The 6,000-nt window shown below is 46.8% G+C and overlaps 1 long non-coding RNA gene across 1 annotated transcript; it reads right to left on the bottom strand.

The window, feature by feature from the left end:
- Positions 1-1,383: 1,383 nt before the first annotated feature.
- Positions 1,384-2,725, bottom strand: LOC144144158 (uncharacterized). Its single transcript, XR_013317173.1, has 3 exons — positions 2,527-2,725; positions 2,107-2,196; positions 1,384-1,536 (listed from the first exon to the last, which is right to left on the bottom strand). It is a non-coding gene; the product is annotated as an uncharacterized LOC144144158 (long non-coding RNA).
- Positions 2,726-6,000: the final 3,275 nt, after the last annotated feature.

The following is a 6,000-nucleotide window of genomic DNA, read 5'->3' as shown; positions in this document are numbered from 1 at the left end:
GCACGCTTTTGCCGAGATGGAGCAGCTGGTGCATGTAGTACGTCATGCACTCAGGTCCATACAGCACTTCAGCATTGCCATGGAAGTCCAAAAGGAGGCCCTCTGCAACAGCAAGGTCAGTGAATGACACCCTGGGCTCCAGCATAATATGCAGAGCCTCCACCAGACAGGCCCAGTGCTGCAAATACTGCCGATCCAAAATGCCATCCAGTACTGGCAAGCTGTAAAAAAGCAGCCAATTTTCACACTCTTTTGCTTTCCAAAAGCGCTTCTCCTTGGTGGGCCTTGGGGCTCTCCTTACATCTTTTGGTGGTGAAACAGCCATTAACCTGCTATGAATGGCCTGCTGGCTACGCCCGACATAGAACGTCTTTCCGGCTGATTCAAGCCACAACTCTAAAAACTGGCGCACCACTCCCAACAGCACACAATGCATATAGTCCGGAACAAAGCTCCACACTATATGAAATTGTGGCATGTTGATCAGTGGAGAGACGGTAATTACACCATTAAAGGGCTTAGGCTTATCTTGCATGGCTGCCTTCTCCATGTCTTCTACCATCTGCTTCTCGCTCCTCTCAACAGCATTTTGTTCAACGGGGTACTTTACCACCTTACCCCCTAGTGTGTCACCTGGGTGCAAGCACCAGTTACCCCCATAATGCGCGTTAAACTGTTTCATGCCCTGCATGGGTGCTCTTGCAACTGAGTCTACGGCACAGCAAATGCAAAATCCCCCGAAAGGTTTCTCTTTCCCCTTGTGGTGAAGCAGAAATCCCTCGTCTGCCAGAGAATGCATCGTCTCGACAAATGGTGCTTGAAAGATTCCCATATGGGGCTTTTTCTTACCGAACCAAAGACCAGCCAAAACAAGCTTCCTCATTCTTTCGGGTACGGGAAGTTAATTCACGACAAGCTGGATTGGCCAAATAGATATGCGACTCGATCTGAAAACGGGGGTGCCATCTGTGTTCCACGAAAAGCTTATCCTGTGGCCGGCTTTTCTTGTTGCAGTCACGAAGTCTCGGTACATGCTCCCATCCTTCATGTCGCTCAAAGTGCCATTGAACTCGAGGGGCTCTGTGAAATCCAGAAACTCACAGCCCTTGAGGAGCTTCTGAAGTTGTGAGGGAATATCAAAAAGCACAAAAAAGGTGCATCGCAAAGTGGAGACGATCCACACACCCTCTTACATTCAGGACACTGCAGTGATACTCCTGGTCCACCCTCACCAACGTAAATCATGCACTCAGGGCAAAAGAAATGAAATGTCATCTGGGTCCCTTGGCAAACTAACAACTTATTAACAAAATATTTAGAACGGGGAAGAACAGGACTATCGAAATATGAGTTGATCATGTCCACAAGGCTTGCTAGGCCTGTGAATGACAAATTCATCCGCAGAGCGTACTTCAGAACCATGAGTAGGATGTCTCCTTTCAAAACCACCAGCTTCCAAGACAGGACCTCTTTAAACAGACCAGCAATCTCAGGGTGATGTGTTGTACCACTGCCCGGCTGGTTGGGATCAGGCTCCTGCACAAAGAAAACAGTGATGAGGCATTATTTTCAAGGTTATGATGACAAACAACAAACTGTACGACCATGTAAGAACAAAAAATCCCAAGTGTAAATACCAGTTTATTGGTGTACAGACAGGTGGAAATAGTTGAACGGGGCATACAAAAAGATGGCAGAACTGCTGCTGCCAGAAATGTGGCTATTTATGACGCTATATTGACTGCACCAGCTCCTAGCATTATAAATTAATACTTCCACCCTTCAACTAAGCTTGTACACCGGAGAGTGATACTCCAGCCAGTGTGCAACTGTAGCTAATTAAGATTTAATATTCACAGCATGGAAGGTTGATAGATTGTGGGGTTTATATCGCCGACGCAACGAAGGTGATGAGGCATGCCGTAGTGGAGGGCTCATCACTTGGGGATCTTTAACGTGCAACGAAATGTCGCACACACGAGCATTTTTGCTTTTCGCCTCCATCATAAACCGCAGCTGGGTTTCGATCCCATGAACTTGTGCTTAGCAGAGCAATGCCATAGCCACTGAGCCACCACGACGGGTTCACAGCATAGAAGGGCTTACCGAGGTGTCACTTCTCTCATCATCACTGGAGCTGCTGCAGGCACTGCATGAGAAGCTGTAGTCCGAGTACTCGTAATCCCCTTCAAAGTCCTGTGACAAATATAAGAACGCACGTGTGTGAAGCCCAAAAACCCTTCAGATATGGTGCAAAAAAAAGGGGGGCATAAAAATTCCCCTACGGCAATACACATTCTACATTGTTTTTATACAGAACTGATTTTACAAACGAATCTTCTAAAAATAGGTTTATTTTAAGGGCTATTCATGAAGAAGGCTTTTCGAACTTTAAAGCATTATTTATACTACTTGAGGTAGCCGCTATAATTTATTCACAGCTGCCTCTCATACGTACACGTCGACCTCAGTACCCCGCTTGCAGAATAGGAAAAAAATTAAAAATCACCCAAACTGAGTACGTACATTCCGTTCTGCATCCGACGTACCACCGGCCACGGTCGGCACGTCCGCTGATGTAGGCGGCTCGCAGTTGGGTTCGCATGAACTCTCGGCGTCCTACGAACGGCAAGAACCATCACACACCATACCATTTTGCTGCACTTTTTAGTTCAGGTAGTTAAATCATTAAATGCATATAAAGCTTACGCTTGTCTCAATCTCCGCCGCAAGATTGTCTGCTAGGGCACCGTCCGAGCCCACGTTTCGTTGGTCCGAGTCGTCCGAGTCGCATTCGTATTGTTCCTGCACATGTATACAAGCGAATTAAGTCATGCAGCAAAAACTACACGGCCATTCACGAATGAAACTGTGAAAGGAAATGAACACGACTTACCACGTCGCTCGCATCCTCACGGTGTTCGCGGCCTGCCACGGCACCATCCGAGCCCACGTTTAGTTGGTCCGTGTCGTCCGAGTCGCATTCGTATTGTTCCTGCACATGTATACGTGCGAATTAAGTCAATGTAGCTGAAACTACACGGCCATTCACGAATGAAACTGTGCAAGAAAATGAACAGGACTTACCACGTCGCTCGCATCCTCACGGTGTTCGCGGCCTGCCAGGGCACCGTCCGAGCCCACGTTTAGTTGGTCCGTGTCGTCCGAGTCGCATTCGTATTGTTCCTGAACATGTATACGTGCGAATTAAGTCAATGTAGCTGAAACTACACGGCCATTCACGAATGAAACTGTGCAAGAAAATGAACAGGACTTACCACGTCGCTCGCATCCTCACGGTGTTCGCGGGCTGCCAGGGCACCGTCCGAGCCCACGTTTAGTTGGTCCGTGTCGTCCGAGTCGCATTCGTATTGTTCCTGCACATGTATACGTGCGAATTAAATCAATGTAGCTGAAACTACACGGCCATTCACGAATGAAACTGTGCAAGAAAATGTACAGGACTTACCACGTCGCTCGCATCCTCACGGCGTTCGCGGAGGGCCTGTGAATCAAGAGTCGACCTCGGAATTTTGAATTCCGCGCCAGGGTTGAGGTAATTTTTGTACGTGCCTCGCTTTCTGCGCTTTTTTGGGCTACCCATTTCTGAGCACGAACAGCTTCGCCAACCGAAGGTTTTAATGCCACGCTTGACTCAACTCATAAGCCGAACTTTTTCTTTCCACGTCCGGCTGGGCACAGGGCTGGGCTAGCGGTAGCGGCGTGATCACATGCGTGATCCTGGCGTTGCTTGCGTTGCCTTTCCTTGGAGGCGCTGCTAGTAAGTAGACGCAGTAGACGTGTATTCACTTCAACCCACGAAAAAAGGACGCATATTTAATAAAAGCTACTTATTAAATGCTTCTATATATAAATATATAAAGCATTTTTGTTTTGCTTTACACACGTTTAAAACAAATATGTGCCGTACTACCGTCACGCCGTTGATGCCTTGTGGGCCTTGTCTCATGGTCGGATGCTTGAATGTGAGGCCGTGAGGCCGTCTTTGTCGTTGTGTGCAGCTTCACGTGCAGAAATGATAACCCACGCGTACGTCCGATATGTGGACGATCGGACGTGTGCCGTAGTCAGTATTACTGACATAAAAGAGTTTGCTCCCAAAGATACAGAAGATTTTCCAGTGACTCCGCTCCTGGTGAGCTGGACAGATGAAAACGGCGCGACAGACTTCTACCGTGCAAGAGTGCTGCTTTTAGCAGGTAAGTCTTGCACATAGACCTGCCTGCTGAAGTATAATGACATTATTTCGATGGAACAAGCTGGTGGCGTATAAGTTCATTCCGTGCCTGCGTGCATGCTCGGCTGGCACCCAGTTACGCGCGCAAGTAGCCGACTAGCAGCACGTGCACGTCGCTGTGCGTGTTTTACATTATTTATCACGCGAAAAATTCTGCCCCGCCAGCTGTACAGCATATCTTGGCCCCTGCCCATGCTTATGAAAAAAAAAAATTGCACCGCATCACGGATCAACACTAGGCTGTCGCGCGAACGCTGTGCAGTCGATCGCGCGCTTGTTTAATAGGAATTAAGTCTCTAGGAATTATGCATAAGAATAAAAATTTTTTTTGCGATGTGTTTGTGTTTTTCCCAGATGACCGCCGCGAACGCTAACGTGCTAAATTTACTGGTACCCTCACTTGTATATCAAATTTATGGGTGTGGCTATTTCGCTTGTTGTCCATCTGCATCGAGTGGAATGGTTCATGATTTGTGTTAATGCTTGTCAATGTATACCGAAACATTTCGGCACCTGCCCCGTTCCAACATCTCTTATCAGAACACTTGCTGAAACCTATAATGGTTTGTGTGCATGCACAATTTTCTTTGCTGTAGATTGACCTTATGTGCATGCATTCACTAATACATGCACCTGCATCTGCCACTTTTAGAGTCTGAGGAACACCTAAAAAAAAACTGCAAGGAGAGAAGCGCCTCCGCGTAAAAAGAAGTTATGCATATGATGAGGACACAGATGACGAGGATGTTGTGGAGGAGGTAAGTAGCTTTAAAATAGCAATATCATAACTGTTTGACTAACACCTGTGCATTTGCTTTGTAGCCGCCAAAAGGCAAGAGGGAGACCCGGAAGGCGGAAATCCTGAATATCATTAAAAGAAAAAAAAGCGCCCTGGCCAACGATGCGGACGAGCCTGTACGGAAGAAACTACGGGCCGCAGAAGACACTATTGCAGAGCTGGAAAGAAAGCTGGAAAAAAAAGAAGAAGAGATTTCCGAACTTGCAGCTCTGAACAAGGGCCTGCAACGGGCTGCGATTGCCAGGTTTGGGAGCCGCAGGAGTGCAGGTATCACCTTTTTTTTTTACTTCAGAAGAAAACGCTGGCCAAGTTTACATGTGGAAGTTGGAATATGTGCTAGTATGATTGCTCATATAAAAAGCCTCTATATGGATAGTTTATATGAGAAATTTCCCCTGAAATTATGTTGTGGCTGACATGGAAATTCATTTTTCTGCATTGGCTAAGAGGAAAATTTATTTGTAGCAACTCCTGCATACAGAAAAAATAATTTTTGGTTCTTGAGGGCTTCATTTTCTTTTTATTTCTATTTTATACCCCTGTCACACGGGCACTTTCAATCGCGATTGAAGTGAATTGCGATCTAATTTTCTAGCGCGCTTGACGCATCGGCGCTGCTACTTGGCACGTCTCAATCCTGAGTGAGAAGTTGCTTCAGTTGCTCTCGCGTACGCCAAAGGCCGCCAAAAATGTATTTCGTGGCTGCCGCCTGGTAACTTTACGCAGCCGTAGGTTTGCGTAACTATATAAATCTGATCGCGCATTTACTTGGGTAAAGTTATTTGATACAATTTGTGACGTTAAAGTTGTCACCTTCTGTGCCATTGCTCAGTGGGGACGAGAGTGTCACCAGTTTTCTCTGATCGCGCTCGAGAATCTCAATCGTGCTTTGGGAACAGGGATTGAGTTCGAGCCGGATCGAAATCTATTGCCATTGAAACTG

This window comes from Haemaphysalis longicornis, unplaced genomic scaffold, assembly GCF_048455015.1.
Source record: "Haemaphysalis longicornis isolate Haplotype H1 unplaced genomic scaffold, Haemaphysalis longicornis Haplotype H1 scaffold_632, whole genome shotgun sequence".
Taxonomy (NCBI): Eukaryota; Metazoa; Arthropoda; class Arachnida; order Ixodida; family Ixodidae; genus Haemaphysalis; species Haemaphysalis longicornis.
Note: the sequence above shows the minus strand (reverse complement) of the source record. Positions and strands in the feature narration are given on the sequence as shown.